This window comes from Pinus tabuliformis, chromosome 4_2 (genome assembly GCF_031772625.1).
Source record: "Pinus tabuliformis cultivar Carrire ecotype Pingquan chromosome 4_2, CPIR1, whole genome shotgun sequence".
Taxonomy (NCBI): domain Eukaryota; kingdom Viridiplantae; phylum Streptophyta; class Pinopsida; order Pinales; family Pinaceae; genus Pinus; species Pinus tabuliformis.
The window spans coordinates 114436885-114459286 of record NC_142304.1 but is presented as its reverse complement, the minus strand read 5'-3'; positions in this window follow the sequence as shown (position 1 = coordinate 114459286).

The following is a 22402-nucleotide window of genomic DNA, read 5'->3' as shown; positions in this document are numbered from 1 at the left end:
GGAAGGTATATTAGTAAAGGCTACAGGTTCTTCAACGCAACAAGTTACTAACAAATATACATGTTCAGGTTCCTTCTCTTGAGTCTCGAGAGAAAACAACGTCAGAAAATCCAGAGATTAGTAATATTATCAAGGATTGAAAAATGTTTGAAGAGATTACTTTAGAACCTATTAAGCAAGTGAAAGAAACAACTATGCCTAAAATAAGTGCTAAGACTTCAATTAGACAACAATCGGTTGTTGCCTCACATAATGTCTCTAAGCATGCTCTTGCGAAACCAAGTGTTATTTCTAAAACACCTATTAGTTTTCAGCATCTCCTAATCCTATTATTCAGTTGGATATCGAAGAAATACCACCTATAGAGGTATTCTATAGCCCAAAGCACAAGGCCATTCTTAAAAAGAGGAAAAAGAAGAGAGAGGTATTTGAGACACAAGCCTTGACAACAACTATTTCCCTACCAACAACTCCCTTAGAGGTAATTTGGGAAGGTACATTAGCAACACCTAATGAGGAATTTGAATAATTGGCCCAATATGTAGGAGTTTATGCTTTTTCTAGTATGAAGAAAGAAATAGAAGTCAGAGAATTTATCACACAAAAAGATGAAAGCATACATTAGTTGGAACAATACTCTTCACATGTTGAAGCTCAAATGCAAGCTAAAATTTCCCTGGTCATAAGCCAATATGAGTATGAAATAGAACAGAAGGATGGCAAGATAAATGAATTACAAAAGATAAAGTAGACTGAGGCAAATGTTTTAGATATTGCTAAATTTAAGCATGAAGCTCATGACTTAAATCAACAACTTCAACATGAGCAACAACTTTTCTGTAACAAATTAAGCACAATACAGGCTCAAGAAAAATTGGTAAATTATTTTCTTGATAACGCGATTGATATTGAAAATTTGTATGATGAAATCAAGCGCAAGGTCAATGAGCTTTTGTAATGGCAAGAGAATCCAAAAAGGTCCTTTATAAACCTGTCAAAAATCTAAAGTTCTTCATGTTTGGAAGACTAATATACGTTTGGTTAAGGAATTGGTAAAAGATTTTGGAAGGCTTTCTAATTTTGTTGTTCAATCTATCATTCAATCACTTAAGGAGGTGAAAATTCTCCCAAGTGATTAGGGGGAAATTCTCCTGGAAGCAGAAGTATTGAAAGAGAAATGGCAAAATGATAGAGGAGAGTCCCATGTGAGGATTGAACAATCATCAAAGGTAAATTTTGAGTTGACCTGGGAATTCCTCATCAAACCTCACGGTTACCTTCAAGTAACTAAGGTCATCAATGAACAAGAATCTTAGTTAATACCAGCCTTGCAAGTTCAAGTGTACAACTATCAAGTGAGCATTAGACCTCACTCACCTCCCGAGCTAGATCATCTTCTAGAAGTCTATCAACAATGGCAAGCACCCAATGGTTCTTCATCAACAATTATTCCTTCGAGTTGAAAATTTCATTTCAGTTTTAAAAGTTGTAACAAAATTTCTATTTTGCTCAAGTTTGTTTTTGCTTTAGTTGAGAGAATTTTAGAGATGTAACTATTCTCCTATCTTATTTGAAAACTATTTAAACCACTTTAGTGACCAGGGCTAGGGGTTCTGAAATTTTGAAAGAAAAGGCCCAATTGCACTTTTGTACGAGTTTCTTTTCTAATATAAGTTGAACCACTTTTGATTCCATGTCTCAGAGAAGCAAAGCATAATTGGTATTATTATTGATTTTGTCTTGTTTATATTTTTTATTGGAATCATTTGAGTTTATTCATGTTTATAAGTGAAGGATTTAATAATTCATTTTTGTCTTATTGTATTTGCCATTTGTAAACATAATAATTCAAGATTATTTGTAAATGCTATTCATATAGTTAATTGAATTGATTATCAATTACAGTTTGTTTTAATTAAACGATTTGACGAAGAGATCTACATCTATAGTTATTGAGTTATCTTTCATTTTACATATGCAATTTCGCTCGGGTTATATATTAAATGATATAGCTTAGTTAAAGTTTATTCATTTTTCTTTTATTCTTTACTTAGAATCATTATCTTGCTTTCTTTATTTCTCTTTTAATTCACATATGTTGAAGCCTCCATCTGCTGGAGCAACTTCCATATGGGTAACTGGACTAGATTTAAAACCAATAGGAACCACTAATCCAAATGGAAATAAGTGTAATTTCGGGATCTGATCGGGTGGTTTCCAAATGTTGATGAGGTAATTTTTGGCCATCAACAAGGCGCTCATGTAGAGCCAATCATGTCGCTCTCATAGTTCCTTAACCCGAGCCTTTATGAAAACTCAAGGGAAATTTAGCCCATGAGTAATCCAACAATTGTTTCATTTGAGTCTTGTTGTCACCTGAAGTGTACACCTAAGGCGTAATGCTCAGAGTAGGGGTTGTCACCCTGATCCCTACTCGCTTTGTTTAGACTCTATCCTAACTAAGTGAAGGGGGGTAGTCCATAAGGGTAGATGGCAAGGGGAATCTTGTTGGAACAACAAGTTCTAGGAGATTTGAGGTAGGGAAATTACTTCTATAGGTAGCTTAAATTAAGATTAGAGGGAAAGTTATTAAATTGAGCAATGTGAGATAGATATCTTTAGTTAAAATAATATGACACCTAAGATGAAATCATAAGAGACTAGTGCCTAAATACAATGCTCAAATAAATTAAAGAACTTCTTCAATGATGCAATATACCTCAAGCCACAATATAAGTAATGTTGCAAGGAAACAATGTTAGATAGATCAAGACAACTAGAAATATGAGCAATAAACAATTCAAGAACCACTTGCAAGTATTATGATTTACAAAGTAGAACAATCTTACAATTACAAAGTAAGTCCACAATTCCAGTTATAATGATCAAATGCAAGATTAGAATGCAAAACGCAATGCTTCAATGAGAAATAATAATCTACTTGTGAACAAATTATGATAAACACTTAAAATAAAATCACAATGAAATCAACTTATAATAATGATTCATTGTAGCATGTAAAGATAGCTCAATGAAACAAAGCCCTTAGAGATCAACATTGATACACGTGCCTTTAATTTAGAAGTTGCTCTTAAATGTGAAATGAGTCAAAGATCAAATTTAATGATATCACTTCACTTATAATATATCTTTAGGAAGTTAATAGAAGAAATATAAATGATATAACCACAAGTAATGAGATTTAATTGCAAAAACGATTTTAACCTAAAATGCAAATAACTAAACTTAAAATAATGTTAATTAATGCAAACTAAATCTAATATCAATAAATTAATATTAATCTAAAAAAATAAATGCAAAGTTAATAAATGCTAAAATTAAATTTATTAACGAAATAAAAAAAAATTAGTAAAATAAAGCCTAACTTTATCACAAAGCTCCCTTTAAAATTTAATTGATCCTTTTAGAAAATTTAAATAACGATATTTTCCCCAAAGAGAAACCAATTTTTGCCGAGAGGAAAATGAACTCGCTCCTCTCCTCAAAACTTAAAACCAATTTTTGCCAAAGGAAAATGAACTCTCTCCTCGAAACTTAATTTTACTTTGTAAAGAATATGAAAGAAAATTCATTTTATAATATAAAACAAGAAACAATTCTCCCAAAGAAAGGAAAACAACTTCCCCGAGGAAAATGAACCCTCTCCTCAAACTTAATTTTAGTTTACCATGGTCAAAAATATGAGTGAAATTTCATTTAGAATAATTTTATAATATAAAATAAGAAAATTTTTTCCCAAAGAATGGAAAACACCTTCCCAAAAAATACGCTCCCAAGAAAAAGAAAAAGAAAATGAAAATTTGACGTCCAGGCTCTATGAGAAAATTGGTAATTAAATCTTGGCATAAGAGATAGAAGCATCCAGAAGCATCAAACTTACCGAGATTGATTTACTCCTCACATTCCAAGTAGTCGACTTTAGAGATTTCCGCTGGAATGCTACAGATGTTTGCTGGAATTACTTACGTCTTGCTGAGGAAAGGGCTCTACAAAACCTGAAAATTCTCTCTCGGAGAAAATAAATTTTTTGCGGCTATAGGAAAGACGGCTTTCGTTTTTGAATTTCTTTCAAATTTTATTGTTTCTCAGAACCATCAACAGATTTATGCTGAGATGCTTACCTTTTTTTTCTACAAAAATTTTGGGAATAAATTGCAGGCCTTCAAATCAACGATCTTTTCCAAATAAAGCTGTAATTTTTTTAAAATAAATTCCCCTTAAAAAAAATTGAATTTGTAGCTGGAAAATAAATATGAACACTCTCGGTCTTGGAGGAAAAGGGCAAAGACCCTTACGGCTGACCTGTAAACCACCGAAGTTTAATGTATAATGTCAAAGAAAATAATTAAATCCCCAATAGCTTGCGGGTAAGAGAGAGAAGTCTCAAGAGGCTTTCGGTCTCCCGCAAAATTTTGTTGTATCCAATAAACTCTAGCCGTCCTGCCAAGGAGGTGATTTGACCTCAAAATATTTTGATTCGCTTTTGATTATGTGGGTGCACATGCAAAAAAAAAATTACAAAGTAGATCTCTACCAGACCCCCTTTTTTTTAATGGATCTGCAATCAAATTAATTTCAAAACAAATAAACAAAACTATGGAACAGTTAGTTGTTAGATGGTTGTTAGATTTATACACAAAGGATAGAAAATATTCACCAAATATATACAACATTTACAATAAAAGAGTAGAAAAATATCTACAAATAATCTACAAGTCTAATCTATGGGTATGAGGACACATCCGCCCATAAATCAGATAACATAGTTCTAGGAATAGCAAATAGATTATTTAAAGCTTTCTAAAATAAATTAAAGATTTATTTTTTAAATAGATGATCTTTAGTAGAGTAATAGGTAAGAAAACTCATTTTTAAGATTTTACGAATGGTCAAGCTCTTAGGATATCCACCACGAGTTCCTAGTCATTATGTGCTAAGTAAATGGGTGGTTTAAGCAAGAACTTCCCCAAATGCCTAACTCAATTACTTGGTTGATTCAAGCAAGGATTTCCACAAGTCCTCGATACCTGCTCACAAAAAATGTTTCTACAAAACTTCGAAGGATTAAGTTAGATTCACAAGGATCACCTAGCAAAAAGAGAAGGAGTTCTAGTGTTTCAAACAAGAACCCACCAAATCTACCAAATCAACTATGATTCCCGAATCCAAATAGAGGTACAAAAAAGTAACCACTAGATCCAGATGGCTAATGAATATAACAAAAATAACGCCATTGTAGAAATTATAGGCACGTGATGATACACATTACCATAATAAACTGAGAAGACACCGTAGTATAACCCCAAAGTCTTTGCTTTTATTGCACAATAAAAATTACAGAGCTTCAAAGCCAATACATTGTCCAAAGATCATGTCTTTCAATTAGGAGCATAGGTAAGAAAACTCCTTTTTAAGATTTTACGAATGGTCAAGCCCTTAAGATATCCACCACGAGTTCCTAGTCATTATGTGCTAAGTAAATGGGTGGTTTAAGCAAGAACTTCCCCAAATGCCTAACTCGATTACTTGGTTGATTCAAGCAAGAATTTCCGCAAGTCCTCGATACCTGCTCACAAAAAATGTTTCTACAAAACTTCGAAGGATTAAGTTAGATTCACAAGGATCGCCTAGCAAAAAGAAAAGGAGTTCTAGTGTTTCAAACAAGAACCCACCAAATCTACCTAATCAACTATGATTCCAGAATCCAAATAGAGGTACAAAAAAGTAACCACCAGATCCAAATGGCTAATGAATATAACAAAAATAATGCCACTGTAGAAATTATAGGCACGTGATGATACACATTACCATAATAAACTGAGAAGACACCGTAGTATAACCCCAAAGTCTTTGCTTTTATTGCACAATAAAAATTACAGAGTTTCAAAGCCAATACATTGTCCAAAGATCATGTCTTTCAATGAGGAGCACATGCTTCCTTGTATAGAAAAAATGAGAGCTCTGGAGACTCTTCCAAGTGAAAAACAACTAAATCCATGAAAATGCACAAATTTGACTTGATCTTGGCTGATTAAATGCTTGATCCATGTCAAAATAATCTTCACTGTTGATTGCTTGAGAAAAAAATTGAATTCCTTTATGAAGGTCTTTTTCTTGGTCCAAAAAATAATTTGTTTGACTTTTTCTTCTCGAAAAAGTCTCATTCACTTAACTAACTTGGACCATAAATTCATTTTTTATTAAAAAAGTCTATTTTTCTAGGAATTAATTTTGATTTTCTAGACCATTTTTTTTTTTTGAATTTTTGCTTGCTTGATTTGTGGAGATTCCTTTATTGGAAAGTGCACATTCCCTTTTTTAATATTTTTCACTTGGAGTGAATTTATCTTTTCTCTCAATTTTATTTTCTGACCATTTTCTGGCTAATATTTTTGTTGAAGAATTGAGGCTTCTGTGATCCATAACAAGTTTATAAGAACAAATTTCGGAGATAATCACATCAAAATTCATTTGTCGACGCGTTTCAAACCAGCGAGTGTTTGTTTTTTGCGAGAAAACTGAAAATAAAAATAATCATTTTTGACTCAAAAATAATTAATTTTTGGGCTTAGGGTTTTAATTTATTTTGGCCAGAAAAAAAAATTAATTAATTGACATTAAAGGGTATTAATAAATTTTTCCAACTTCCAATATTTTAGTCATGGTATCTAAATATAAAGGACTATGCACAAAAATATCTTTTTACATCAAGATATTACAATTCCAACCCTCAAAGGGGGAACACCTGTTCGTTATAAATCCTCAATATAATACAAAATTCTATGACTCAATATGATCTAGTAGACCAAGTGATTTGTAGTAAAATGATTTAACCAATTAGCTTAAATTATTCTCAAATCACTTTTACAAAAGGCTCGAATAAAACACTAGGAACCACCTAAGATCTTGATAACAAATTCCACCCTAGCTTTGAGGTGAGGGTGGAGAGAAAAACTTTGTCGATCATCCGTGTTTAAAAACACAGATGAATCAGTGAGACGAAAAACCTCCTAAGATGAAAATAGTCACAAAAAATAATAGGCTTACCTAGGTTGTACATACATATGGTCTTACTAGCATCATTTACATTAAAACCTTTGTAGAATGGGTTTACAATTTTGACAAACTGACGACTAATGATGATGAACCCAGGATTATCTGAATGCTTGATAATGATGGAATTCCTTTGTGAAAATTTGTACTGCTATAGGATAGTTGACACAGAGCGGTCAACAAGTCTGTCATAGGCACCAACATATTCATCAAGAACAATGTGAATGGGAGTTCATTAAAAGGGAAATCATTACCTGGTGGTGTAATTTGTAGATGAGTTTCCTTGGGGGGTTCATCCTCCATAGATTATTGTAACTCTGACATTATTTGACTCAGTAACTAGAACCTTAGGTTGATGGCCAACCATATTAATGATCCCTCTAGTCTCTTGGGAGGAAGGAGAGGGCGACAATGGCCACCACATGACAACATAGTTGTCAACCAAAAATTAATGGATGAAACAACATGCTACCAATGGTGTCATGTACTATTCCTTTATATTATTTTACTAGATATGAGGTTTCTCCATGCTAGGATTAGTCTCGGCCTTCCTTAGTAACCAGTTAGGAATTCTCCAAATTCGCATTGTTTCCTTAAGGAATTTCGATCTACAGACTAGTGATTTTCAACCCCCTTTCTTCACTAAAGTCGGTTTCAGAATTTGGTGATGCATCCCTAGAAAATTCAAGGGGCATGGCCCTTAAAAAAACCTCAAATTCAGTTCTTATAATTTGTGGAATCCATACTCAGTGGAATGATGATCTTGGCTCCTACAAACCCATGAAATTCGTCCCCCTTCCTTTAACTGATTCGTCCCAGTGTGCATAATAATTTCGACTTTGTGGAAATCAATCATTTTGGCCTAGTCGAGAGAGCTAATTTGACCCCTGCCAATGCACAATTTGGTCCCAGATAAGATGATAATTCGACCTTAATAAACTCATGGAGTTTCGGCCCCACAAACCAACAAGCTTAGCCCTCAAAAACTCAGCCACTGTAAATTACATTTGATCCTTGAATTTAATGAACTAGACCTACACAATGGATTGGGAAAACGCCCAACTAAATCAACCTCCTTGGCCACAATATAAACCTGCAACACAATAATTGGTTAGGATAGCTTTGCAACCACCGAAAGTAATGCCACTAGCTAGAGTGTATAATTCAACACCAAAAGTAGGAACCAAATAAGAGTTCTCCTCTCAACAAGCTACTAAAGCCTCTCAACAAATTCTTTGATAATTCTTCACATGTCCTCCTTCCATAATTCTCCCTTTTAATAATATTTTCCTCCTCCAAAAACCATGGGTAATACCATCAATTACTTTATTTCCCAAAAGTGACTTTTTACCCATTTTATTTAATTATTATTTGTTTTATTAAGGTGACCCCTTAATTTTTTCTTGTCAGTAGCCTATGGGATCTGGATAGGCTATTACTCAGCCTCCTTTTGCTTCTAAGGGTTGGAAAGGGACAATGCAATCCTCCCTTCCTAAGTTTGCTTGTCCTAAGCAACTTCATCCCAATACCAGGATCCCAAACAAATCGGTGAAAGTTTTGGCACCAATTTGCTACGTCACCTCAAGGTTGCCCAATTTAATAGTGTTTCTACCTGTCATCATGTCATGAAGCAATCCCTGTCACTTTACTCCCCTAAAAACTCCAACCGAGGTTGAAGAGCATAACTCTTCATGAGAGCCTATCTGCTTCATTGTTTTGCTATATTTTTGTTGGATCTTCTACTATTGTTTCATAAGAGTGACTTTGTTGTCTTGGGAAACTAACTGCCATCACGGAGATGAATGAGTGTATTGAAGAGAACATCGGGGTTTGATGATTTATCTATCTCCCAATAACCTTCCTCCATTGGTTCATCCCTATTATTTGATCCTAATGGCCCATTATTGTTGTTTGGCTCTACCATTGACTCCTGTTAGTTATGGATGTCGTTCATGTTTGGTCTCATATCACCTTCCTAATCACTCTCCATTCACTACTACTAACCTCTCAATGTGGTTAGGCTTTGTTTGAGTCATCACACCTAGCCTAGGCTACGAATTGCCCCCTTTGTATGGATAGGACTAAGGGCTAATATATTGAGTGACCTGTGATGACACCATGTGATCCTCCCTACTTTTTCTCACCATTTGTTTGAGTCTAGTAATCTTTGGGGCACCCTGGGTAATTCCTCTCAAGACTACCCTCCAACCTTCCTTCATAGTGAATTGCATATCCATGGTCTGATAGTTTTTCCAATGCTTCCCAATAATGATAAGCCATTAGATACCCAGTACTACGTCATAATTCGACAATTTTATCACGTAGAAATCGTCAACCATAGTGTAGTTTCCAACCTTCCATTATGTTTTTGGGACTTTCTGATTGTAGGCCATGATGAAATCATCGACCATCTCCACATTAAAGCCTCCGAAGTCCCTCATTGGGATGCCTCTTCTAGCTATTAATGGAAAGTTAAAAAAATTGGGGGTTGACCCACTGTTGATTAGGATAGTGACCCAATGCCCCTGTATGGTATCTCTGTCTTAGAAAGTGTTGTAGCTAGGAACTCCTGAAAGTGTGGCTATGGTGCCACCTCCTGCTTTTTCCAATGGCTGCTCCTCCTCTGAACTAGAATGCCCGTCATTTTGCACTAGTCTTGTTTCTTCTTCTCTCTCACTCTCAGGGAGCACATCAATGTAATGCACTTTTCCCTTTCCCTTGCATCTGTGCCCTGGCTCTCAAGGTTCCTTGTAGCTATAAAAAAGTTCCTTTCTTGGTAAATCATCTCAAGTTCCTAGGTCCAACCTTCTTCCAGTGTACTCTTCCTAGAAAGGTATCTTATCTTTAGACTATTAAAGAGGAGGGCTTTACTTTTAGGCACCACATCCTCCATATCCCTCATCCTAGAAATGGCTTCCTGCAATGTGCTAGGCTTAAAATCCTTGACCCAACCACGCAATGGTTCAACTAACCCCTTTGTGAACAACATCACCAACCATTCCTAGGATAGATTTGTACCCATCACAACTAATCTCTGGAATTCTGAAACAAAGTTGTCCAGGATCCCTGTTTTCATAAGCTGCACAAGGTCCCTAAAATGAAACTCTGGGTTCCTCTTATCAAACCTGTAGATTATTCTCTCTATAAACTCCAAGAAGGAGGTGATATGGACATGACCTAATGAGGTCATCCCATGATACCACAACTCATGTGCCTCACCATCCAGATGTAGTGTGGCATACGGTATGGCCTCAGATTCTCTCATGGGATTTAGTTGGAAATAAGTATCTAACTTTTGCACCCATGCTATGACCGACCTTCTGATAGATCCATTGAAGGTTGGAATGTTTATTTTCCTAACCTTCTTGGAAATCTCACTATCTTGCTACCATTTGCTCTAGTCCCTCCGCTTGCTTCTATGCTTGATAGCACAATAGTCTTGGAGTGATATAGCATTTCAAATCTCTGCTCCCATTGCCTTGTACTCCCTTATATAGTCTAGAAAGCTTTCATCCTTCTTCTATTGGTTCTCTGTTGGTTCCTCCAAGAACTTGGGCATGAGAGGTCTTGACTAAATCGGTTTTACTGGTGGAGGTACCAGATTGGTAGAGTTGTGAGCTTCACCATGGTTATTATCATCTCCTCCCAATAGGTTGTAGGTTATGTGTGATCCCTCTACTTTGTTATTGGACTGATTTTCTCAAAACACTGGTCACAGACTAGGTGACTTCCTTCAAAGCTAGAGCCACCTCATGTTGCCCTCCAGTCACCATTTGGTCCATTTCACGCCGTCCTTGGTCTAATTCCTAGAATATCTCCTATTTTCCTTTGGCTAAATCATTCAATATGTGTTTGAAACTCTCCCAAGGTTGATATTCATGATCCCCCATCTTGTCTTCTTCTTCGTCTCACTCCTTTCTATAAGTTATGCACCCCTAATCTCATAGAATCATCAACTATTAACCTTTTTAACTTGGCAAGAAAACCAACTCTAATACCATTGTAATATTCATTTATATTATTTTACTAGATATGAGGGTTTTCCTTGAGAAAAATTATAACATGAAGTTTTCATTCCAAGAATTACCACAAAATTTGCACAAGCTCAAATAACAGGAAATTATTAACAACTAAATAAAAATTTCAAATCAAGAAATTCAATAAACTATTGTAGTTTTATTGATGGAATCCTTCGAAGAAATTTACATAATATTTTAAATGCAAAACCTGATTGATGGAGTCCCAAAATCCCCCCTCTTGAAGCATTGTTGATTAAGCCTCTCAAAAATGAATAAATCAATCTTTGACCACTGGAAATGCAGCTAAAAGTAAACCCCACTCAACCTCCTTGAATATGGTACTCAACCTCCCATTCTCCCAAGGAAATTTGTCCTTTTGAATTAGGGAAAATTAACCCTTGTGAATATGCTCCCACAATTATGTCATGTCCCTTCTCAAACACATTTGTAACAGGGTGTTGTTACACAATTTTTCATAATTTTGACTAAGGGAGAAGACCCCACACTTTCGACTTAGGGACTTAGGGGTCAAATCAAGTTTATTTGGCTGCTAGTGGAATGTGGGGGCCACCCACATGGGAGTTCGAATTAGCCATTCGAACAACTTGGAGGAAAAGTCGAAAGGGTGGATGGAGGGGCCCACATGAGACTACGGAGGTCCAAGGAGTTATAAGGAGAGATCAGCGTTGATTTTGGTTTCATCTTTGACATTTGCAAACAACTACTCAACTGTTCACTCTGTTGTTTAGCTGAGTCAACTAACTGTTTAGCCACGAGTCTCTCAAGCGGGAGATTCAACCTCTACTTCGGGGGAAGATCCGTTGCCACACTAGGGAGGCTAATCCATAAGGATTTTCAGGAGTTTCGGGCAATGACATAGTACCAACAGCCAGCGCAGAGCAAGGAGTGCATATTTCTAAGCAGCCAAGAAACACGCACAAAGAGATTGAGGCCAACAGAGATCATATTTCTTTTCGGGGAGTTAGGGAGTTGAGGTAGCAACACTAGACCAACATTCTTGCTGGGTTTTACAGCCAACTAAACCAACATTCCAGCAGTCTGAATTGCTAAGCTGAGGGATAGCACAGAGGCCACTCAACAGATTTTCGTGGAGCTTGGGAGCAGGTGATTTTGGCCAAGAGCTCATCCAGAAAGTCACGCGTTGGATAGCAAGGGTGAAATCAACACTTTGGAGGAGTTTTCAGGAGGATTTACAAGCAGTATCGAGTAGACCGAGTTTTGCAGCTACAGCTGAGGTGAGGCTCCAAGGGGGTCGAAAATCAGAGATCCAAACCACTAAAATCCCTTCTGGGTTTTTCTGGGTTTAGGCCAAGGAGTCCGGGGTTAAAAGCATACAATTTTATGGGAAATATATGTTATGAAACCAGCTCACAAAAGATAGAAAATATAGATCAACGACTTAGAAATCAACCTCTTCGAGGGGGCAACCTCCTTTACATTACAGAAATGAACAATTCTTGGATGATACAAATGACAAGACCTCATTTCTATATATAGGAGTCTAAAGGGTCATAATATAATCAGCGCTGACATAACAATAATAATGTAATGGCACAACAATAACAATAGTGGGCACAATAATAACAATATGGGAACTACATGGGCACAACAATATAATAAGTGGGTTGCACTAATAACAATAAGGGGTTACACTAGTAGTATAGGGACCTAACATGCCCCTCCTTCAAAAAGTGTTGTCCTCAACGCTTGAGTAGTTCTGGATGCTTTTGTATAAAATTATCACCCTTCCATTTTTAATCTTCAACGGGTAAGTTCTTCCACTTCGTGAGATACATTGAAATAGATCGATTTCGTAGCTGTCGCTATCTCGGTTCTGTGACTGCTTAAGGTTCAAATATGATTTGTCCTTGTCAAGTTCTGGCAATATTGTTTGAACTGGGATCTTCTGCAATGTTTGAATGAGTTCCCACCCTGCTTCATCATTCTTCCATCCATCCCTTGCTTCGCTTATCGAATTTGGTTGGATAATTATACCAACCTCTAGCATTTCTGCAACCATATGTTCAGTTTCACTCTTTTGGGCATATGGATATCTGTAAGGTCCGATGTTTGGAGGAACACTTCCTAGAATCAAATGAATAGCATGATCATTATCACGAATAGGTGGGAGGCCTCTGAGAGTCTCAAATACCTTGGAATGATAGTCCAATACTTTTTGGAGACCTGGAGAAATAGATGATTTTGATGTGGGAACCTCTAGCAAACATAATTGTGCAATTATGCCTCGTTGTTCTTTCTTTAGAAGTTTTGTCATTCCGTTAGAACTGATTATGTTTCCCGGTTTCCTGGTGATACCCCGTAATTCAACTTCCTTTTCTTTTGAAGAAAATTTCATAAAAAATTCTTGAAAATTAAAAGCTATTGTACCCAAGGATTGTGGCCATTGGACTCCTAGTACAACATCAACACCACCCATTAGAATGGAAAGCATTAGGCTATTCAATACATATTCTCCCATGGATAGCTTGATATTATGGCACTTTCCAAAGCAATTTATGGTTCCTCCACTTGCAACCATCACTTGACACTCTTGTCCTGGATATAGGAAGCAATTCAATTCCTTGGTTATCTTATAATGACTAAAATTATGGGTACTGCCCGAATCAATCAACACTATTACCTTTTTCTTCTTGATATGTCCTTCTATATTGATAGTTTGAGGAGTGGTAATTCCGACCAATGCATTACAAGATATGGTCGGATTCATTTCTTCTTTCTCTAGGGTTTCTTCCTGGTGTATATCATCTTCTTTTGACGTTTCTTGTTCATTTTCTTCTTCCTCTTCACAATCTATGTAAAATAATTTCTTCTTAGCATACTTATGACCTTTACTGTATTTTCTATCACAACTGTAACAAAGCACTTTTGCTCTTTTTTCTTCCAATTGTTGTGGTGTCAACCTTGTAGGTTGTGGAAGGCTAGGGTAAACAACATTTCCATCTTTATAGTTGTGAGTGGTAGGCTCCCTTGTTTCCATAATTTTTCTTTCCATTTTTGTTGCCAACCTGAATGCCTTCTCCATTGAATCAGGTTCCCAAAGGTGAACCTCATGTTGGATGTTATCCTTTAAATTCCTTATGAACACATCAATCCTATGTTCCTCTGGAATATCTTTTACTCTTATATTCAATTTTTGGAAGTCTTCAATGTGCTCCATCATTGAACACTTTTGTTTGAGATTTATCAATTAGCTAAAAAAAAGTGTTGCTTTTTGTATCCTCATAATGTGCTATCATTTCTTCTGTAAAAATTGCCCAAGTGACAATTTGTTTACGAGAGCAAAGCCATTGATACCATACAAATTGATTTGGTTCCAAATATTAAGTTGCAATGTGTACCTTTTGTGTGTTTTGCACATTATGGAGATCGAAATATTGCTACATCTGTAGTATCCATGTTACTGGATCCTTGCCATCAAATATCACCTACCGAAGGGGACCAACAGAACATCACCTACTAAAGGCAGAGGTATCGAAGAAGAGAAAGAGAGTTGAAGATTACTCCAGACACAAAGGGCAAAGGGAAAGCGGTAGCAAAAGTGGAGGATATGGTAGAGCCCAAGAGCAGGGAAGAGATGGATTTTGACAGCCTCCTGAGGACCCTGAGTGACCTAGCCAAGGGTCAAAAAGACATGCTGGAAGAGATCAAGTCGCGTAACAGAGAGAGGACCGCTCCTATAGGGTTTTTGTTTGGGGAAACTTATGGGGCCTCTCAACCATTCGATCACCGCTCACCAGTGGTGCAACGCCATTCAGCCAGTGTGCCAACTCGTGCTACACTACCTTCTTTCGTGCCAGTGGCACAAATCAAGCCTGCAAGGGAGGAAGACCCCCCTCAGATGGGAGATTACTTTATAGAGTGGCAGTCTATGGATGAAGATTTTAAAGAAGCCCTCTCCTTCAAAGATTACTGCAAGCTCAAGCAGAGTGAGAAGAGCAAGGGTCATGGAGGACAGGGGACCCAAAATTACGAGCTGCAGAGGACCATAGGGAGGATGCATTTCCCTACTTTCAATGGCACAACCAAGTGCACAGCTAGGGCTTGGGTTGAGAAGATGGGAACCTACTTCCAACTCGATTGGATGACAGAGCAGGAAGCCATCAAGATGGTCACGCTGCACATGGAGAGGGAAGTCCATGATTGGTGGTTTAATGGCTTGACCACCCTAGGGCATGCCCACATAGCTTCTTATGGGGACTTCACCAGGAGGGTGGTGGAGCGTTTTGATCAAAGAGATCTTTTGGCCCATTTTAGAGAACTGACCCAACTACGCCAAACAAGCAACCCAGAGCAGTACATCTCTGAATTTCTGTGAGTGTCAGTGATGGTCCTGGATCTATCCAAGGTAAGGAGGGTGTATACCTTCATTGAGGGCTTGCTTGAGCCCCTATGTGGACTAGTGAAGTCACACAGACCTTCCACAATGCAGGAAGCAATCTTGTGCACCAGACTAGAGCACCATTTCCTGCATAGACCCCTTTTCCACAGAAGGGGCATGAGACTAGAGCTCCACCTCAAAGGACCACACAGGGGAGGGGCAGTTAGATGATGAGACATAGAAGGACCTCAGGAGGAGGAATTTGTGCTTCACATGCAAAGAACCCTGGGCACCAAGCCATCGATGCACTGCTGGTAGAGCACACTACTTTGAGCTTTTTTTGACAATGATTAGGAGGATGAGGTGGAGCAGAATTGTGGTGGGGAAAATGGCGAGAGTCCGACAAACAAAGGGCCACCACCACCACCTCAACGGGGTGGGGCATCTCTTGCCCCAACAGGAGGAGTTCTTGCTTCCTTTTGCGGGATTCCCAAATTTTTTACACTGAGGATCAGAGGCACTGTACAGGGATAGAGGGTGTCAGTTCTCGTTGACAGTGGGGCTACCCACAATTTCATAGATGCCCAGTTGGTCTAGAGGAGGGGCCCCACCACAACTGAGTTCGAGGGCTTCTCAGTCCTAGTACCAGGGGATAGTACCATACACTGCACCAGATATGTGCCTTACTTGACAATAGTTATGGGGAACTACTCGATGACGAACCATTTCTTCATGGTCGATGTGCCAGACACCAACATGGTGATGGGTGTCCAGTGGATGTATTCCCTTGGGCAAGTCACGACAGATTGGAGGAAGCCAGAGATGGAGTTCATTAAGTCGGATGACAAACTGGTAGTCTTGAGAGGCATGTAATCTTATCCACCCCAGACAGTTTCAGCCCACAGGATGGAGGAAGACTTACGACATGGGGACATTGCATGGGTAGTTGAGTTGAGGATCTCAGAGGCTGGAGGATAGGCTTAGCCACCACCGACAAACATACAAGCTTTGCTGGATAGGTACGCAATAGTGTTGGGGGATATCCCACTAGGGCAGCCACCTAAAAGAGGGTTTGAGCACACTATTGAGCTAGAGTCAGGTGTGTAGGCAGTGATCACCACCCCTTACAGGCATCCCAAGGCCTATAAGGACGAGATAGAGAAGGCCATCTAGGAGTTGCTAGCATTGGGCCATATCAGGCCAAGTTCCATTCCTTTTGCTCCTTCAGTGATGTTGGTGAAGAAGAAGGATGGAATCCTTCGGATGTGCATTGACTACCGAGCCCTCAACTGGAAGACACTGAAGAATCGGTACCCCATTCCCCGCATAGACGAGCTGATGGATGAGATTAGAGGAGCCAAGTACTTCTCTAAGATTGATCTGCGTTCGGGATACCACCATATTAGGGCGAGGGATCAGGATATCCCTAAGGCATATTTTCGGTGCCACTATGGGCACTTTGAGTTCTTGGTCATGCCATTTGCACTGACCAACGCTCTTGACACCTTCCATTTCTGCATGAACCATGTCTTCTGGGGACATTTGAGGAGGTTCGTGCTTGTGTTCTTCGACGACATTCTGATTTACAACCGAACATGGGAGGATCACCTCCAACACTTGGAGGAGGTATTGTGCATTCTGTAGGAGCAGCAGTTTTATGCCAAGATCTCCAAGTGCGAGTTTAGGTTTGACAGAGATGCTCTACCTAAGGCATATCATTGATGCTGATGGGGTGAAGGCCCACATGGAGAAGATTCGGGCCATCCGGGATTGGCTAGTACCCTGAGATGTGACCACGCTGAGGGGCTTCTTGGGCATTTGCACCTACTACAGAAATTTTGTCAAGGGGTTCTCACAGCTGGCAACACCCTTGATCGACTTGACCAAGAAAGGGGCCTTCACATGGACTGATGGAGCACAGGTTGCCTTTGATCGCCTCAAGGAGGTGATGAGAAGTTTCCTTGTCTTGGCACTTTCATATTTTTCCTAGCCATTCACGGTGGAGTGTGATGCATCTGGGGTAGGAGTTGGAGCAGTATTGTTACAGGAGGGGCATCCAATTGCTTTCGAGAGTCGAAAGCTCCTACTGCATGAGCTGTCATATTCCATATATGACAAGGAAATGCTCACCATTATGCATGCATTGGTCAAGTTCCACCAGTACTTGGTGAGAAACTAGTTTCGAGTGAAGACTGATCACAACAACCTTCGAAATTTCATGGGGCAGCAAGGCCTCAATGATAGGCAACAGAGATGGGTCAACAAGGTGCAGGCCTATGAATTTAATATGGAGTAAGTGCAGGGAAAGCACAATGTAGTGGCCAATGCTCTATCTCGAAGACCAGCTAGGTTATCTCTCATGAGCACCTGCCATGATTGGAAGGCTCAGTTGTTGCTGGAGTACTCCGAAGACAAGAGGGTATGTGAGGTATTGGAGGGCACCCATGCAGATGAGCGTTACTGAGTGATGGATGAGGTCATCTATTACAAGGGGTGCATTTTCTTAGTGCCCAACTCGCAGTTGAGGGAGAGGGTACTCCAAGCAGCCAATGATTCACCAACGTCTAGGCACCAGTGGTTCCGAAAGACTTATATGGTTGCTCGAGAAAGGTTCACGTGGAAGGGCCTCAAGGGCGATGTGATGCAACATGTACGGGAGTGTGAGGCTTGTCAGAGGAACAATGGGGAACTAAGCCACCCTGTGGTATTGGTACAACCACTTCCCATATCTGAGGGGAAATGGGAAAGTATTTCTATGGATTTCATCACAGATATCCCCATAGTGCAGTGGAAGGATTGTATCTATGTAGTGGTTGACAGGTTGACCGAATTTTCCCACTTTTTCGCCATCCCCACTAGGTACACGGCTGCACAGGTTGCAAAACTGTTCTTTTGTGAGATTTTTAGATTACATGGGCTCCCCAAGAACATATTGAGAAACAGGGACAACAAATTCATGGGAGGCTTTTGGCAGGAACTCTTCAGACTGGTCGGGATGGAGCTCACTCTTAGCACCAGCTATCACCCTCAGACAAATGACCAAACGAAGAGAGATAATCAGTGGCTGGAAGGGTACCTGAGGAACTACGTGACCGGCCAACAAAGGACTTGGATTCAGTGGTTGCATTTGGGCGAGTACTGCTACAACAACATGCACCACATGTCTATCGGTACGACTCCTTTCCGTGCTCTTTATGGATATGATGCATTGTATTTTGTTGATATTGTTTTTTGAGGTAGGCGGGCCCCAAAGGCCAAAGACTGGATGCCAAAGAGCCAAGATATCCTCAAGGCTCTCAAGTATAATTTGGTGACAACCCAAAATCAACAGAAAGTTTACGCAGATCGGCACAGGACAAAGAGACACTTCGAGGAGGGGGACTTGGTATGCCTCTTGATGTAGCCTTACAAGCAGTCCACGTTGAAGCAGAAGGGGGTTGAGAAGCTACAACCACGCTTCTATGGGCCCTACCGGGTGATTAGACGAGTTGGGGAGGTGGCTTAAGAGCTAGAGTTGCCTCAAGGGAGTAGGATCCATAACGTTTTCCATGTCTCATGCCTTAAAAGGGTGTTGGGACAACAGGTGACAGCAGTAGTTGATCTACCCCCACTAGATGATGAGGACCACTTGGTGTTGGAACCAGAGGCCATTTTGGAGAGCAGGGAAAGGAAACTGAGAAGCAGGACCATCAGGGAGATCTTGCTACACTAAAAGAACTTGTCGGATGAGGATGCCACCTCGGAGGGTGAGCACATATTGGAGCACCCAACTTTGAGGTTGCTTGAGGGCAAACAACAATTGGGAGGGGAGTACTGTCATGTCCCTTCTCAAACACATTTGTAACAAGGTGTTGTTATACAATTTTGCATAATTTTGACTAAGGGAGAGGACCCCACACTTTCGACTTAGGGAATTAGGGGCCAAATCGAGTTTATTTGGTTGCTAGTGGAATGTGGGGGCCACCCACACGCGAGTTCGAATTAGCCATTCGAACAACATGGAGGGAAATTTGAATGGGTGGATGGAGGAGCCCACATGAGGCTAAGGAGGCCCAAGGAGTTATAATGAGATATGAGCTCTCATTTTGGTTTCATTTTTTACATTTGCAAACAACTACTCAACTATTCACTCTATTGTTTAGCTAAGTCAATCGATTGTTTAACCACGAATCTCTCAAGTGGGAGATTCAACCTCTACTTCGGGGGATCATGCGTGCCCGCCCTAGGGAGGTCGTTCCACAAGGATTTTTAGGAGTTCCAGGCAATGACATAGTACCAACAGCTAGCATAGAGCAAGGAGCGCATATTTTTGTGCAGCCAGGAAACAAACAGAGGGAGATTGAGGCTAATAGAGATCATATTGTTGTCGGGGAGTTAGGGAATTAAGGTAGCAGAACTAGACCAACATTCTTGTTGGGTTTTACAGCCATCTGAGCCAACATTCTAGCAATCCGAATTGTTGCATTGAAGGACAACGCAAAAGCCACTTAGTCGATTTTTGTGGAGCTTGGGAGCAAGTGATTTTGGCCAAGAGCTCATCTAGGAAATTAGGGGTTGGATAGCAAGACCGACATTCTTGTTGGGTTTTACAGCCATTTGAGCCAACATTCTAGCAATCCGAATTGTTGCATTGAGGGACAATGCAAAAGCCAATTAGTAGATTTTTGTGGAGCTTGGGAGCAAGTGATTTTGGCCAAGAGCTCATCTAGGAAATTATGGGTTGGATAGCAAGGGTGAACTCAGCAATTTGGAGGAATTTTCAGGAGGATTTATAGGCAGTTTCCAGCAGGCTGAGTTTTGCAGCTACAATTGAGGTGAGGCTCTAAGGGGGTCAAAAATCAGAGGTCCAAACCAGCTAAAATACCTTCTGGGTTTTTCTGGGTTTAGGTCGAGTCTAGGGTTAAAAGAATACAATTTTCTAAGCAGTATAAGTGCACTTTCTAGCCATTCAAACTTTAGTAGAGAGGCAGTTTTCTAGGCAGTGCAATGCAAATTGGTGCAATAGTTGGGCAGCCAACTCATCCATTTTCCCACCTGGGTTTGGTCATGCTTGTCCATTGAGACAAGCCCATGTGCACCATCTTGTTATCTATTGTATTTTGCCTTCAGAAACTTAATAAAATGGCTCAACAGTTCCCTATTTACAAATTTTCTATGGATGCTTGATGTGTATTTCATCTTTGTAAATTTTTGCATAGATTATTTGCTTGTTATCACTTGTATTCCTATTTAGGATCATTACAAATTAGTAAATTCGCACTCAATGACTCAACCCCTTTTTGGCCTTGTTGACCACTACGTGTCAACTTCCCATAGCAGTACACCCCCTTTTTCCGCAAAAGGGATAGCGCTTAATCGACATGTCCGTGCCATTTGACAGTCATCGTCGACTTGATCAATTTATGTTGTAAACCCAGTCTGCATGTATGAATTGTAAATAATCTTAGCAGATATGAGTCATGTATGTAAATTCCCTAGGTGGATCTAGTTTTCTAGTGATAATCTATGTTCCAGAAGGTTTTTTGTCTCACCGATCCATGATCGGCAGAGTTTTCCTTCAGCCTAACCCCAAAGCCGGAATGGATTTTGTCATTAGAATTTTAGGAGAATCCTAGTGTGTTGATCTGCTAGATTATATTTGGTCGTAGAACTGGGTGGTGTATGAGGGTCCATGTCAAATGGGTTTTCCCCTTTGAGATGTAAAATTGTAAAACTCATGATGTAAAGTGTCTTGAGGGTTAGAAAATGTTTTAATCCCCTCATAAGTCCTAAGTCCTAGGTCCTAGGTGATTTTTCCAAAGGCTAAGTTCGAGGATCCAAAAATAAAAATAAAAATTAAAAAAATTAATTAATTAAAAAATAGATAAAAATAATAAAATTTAAAAATTTAAAAAATAATTAAAAAATAAAAAATAAAATAAAATAAAATTTAAGAAATATATAAAAAATTTAAAATAATACTAAGTCAAATTTTTGAGTAAATAAATGCAGAATTTTAATTTTTTAATATATTAAAATGCATTTAAAAATTCGACGGATGAGATTAAAAGAAATCTTGATCCTCACCGACGGTCGAGATTAGTTTGACATGGATCACTCAAACTAGCTGTCGGGAATTTTTCCTTTAAATAGGGTGTTAGGGGTCATTTGAGATCAGATTGGATCTGAGAGTATGGTGCTAAAGAAAACTCTCTTGTAGTCATTTTTGTGCAATAAAGAAAGACTTTGGGGTTGAAATCTTGCTGGTGTTACTCTTCTGGAAATGCTGTAAGATGTTTTATTTTTCTGCATAATTTTATTTTCAGCTATTGATTTTAGCTTGATGAAGATTGATTCAGGCACAAGTATCTTGTTTGATCTTTGGGGTTTGAATGATAGTTTAGATTCTGAAATATAATGGCAGGTATCTCCATTTGATCTAGATTTCACTATTGTTTTCTCCCTCTATGTTGATGGTTGATTTTAAGTTGTGCAGGAAATCCTTTTCTTTTAGATCACTGGGAGCTAGGGGAAGTTCTCGGCTGAACCAGCCAACTCCCGGATTGTGTTTTCTGAAAGAGCCCAACCAGTTCACGATCCCGGGTTTATCATTTGAAATTTTATGAATGCATGCAGGGTTTTCTGAAGTATCTCACATTAAAATTAAATTATGATACTACTACTGTGATTATTGACAAATCTGGCTGCTAAAGAGCCTTAGATCTGTAAATACTGTAAATTTTTAGCTGATTTAGGGTTTAATTTTTGTTTTTGGCACATTTTACTTTTCGGTGTTTTGTGTTGTCATTTCAGGTTGCAGGTATAGATCTTAAAAGTTTTTCAGGGTTTCCAGCAGGGATAATCTTCAGCAGATTTTCTAATTTTCTGAGGGGATTTGGTGGTTTAAAAAAACTGTTTTACTGCTCAAGATTTATTTTTATTTGCAGGAAGAAATTTTCGAATTTTTTTT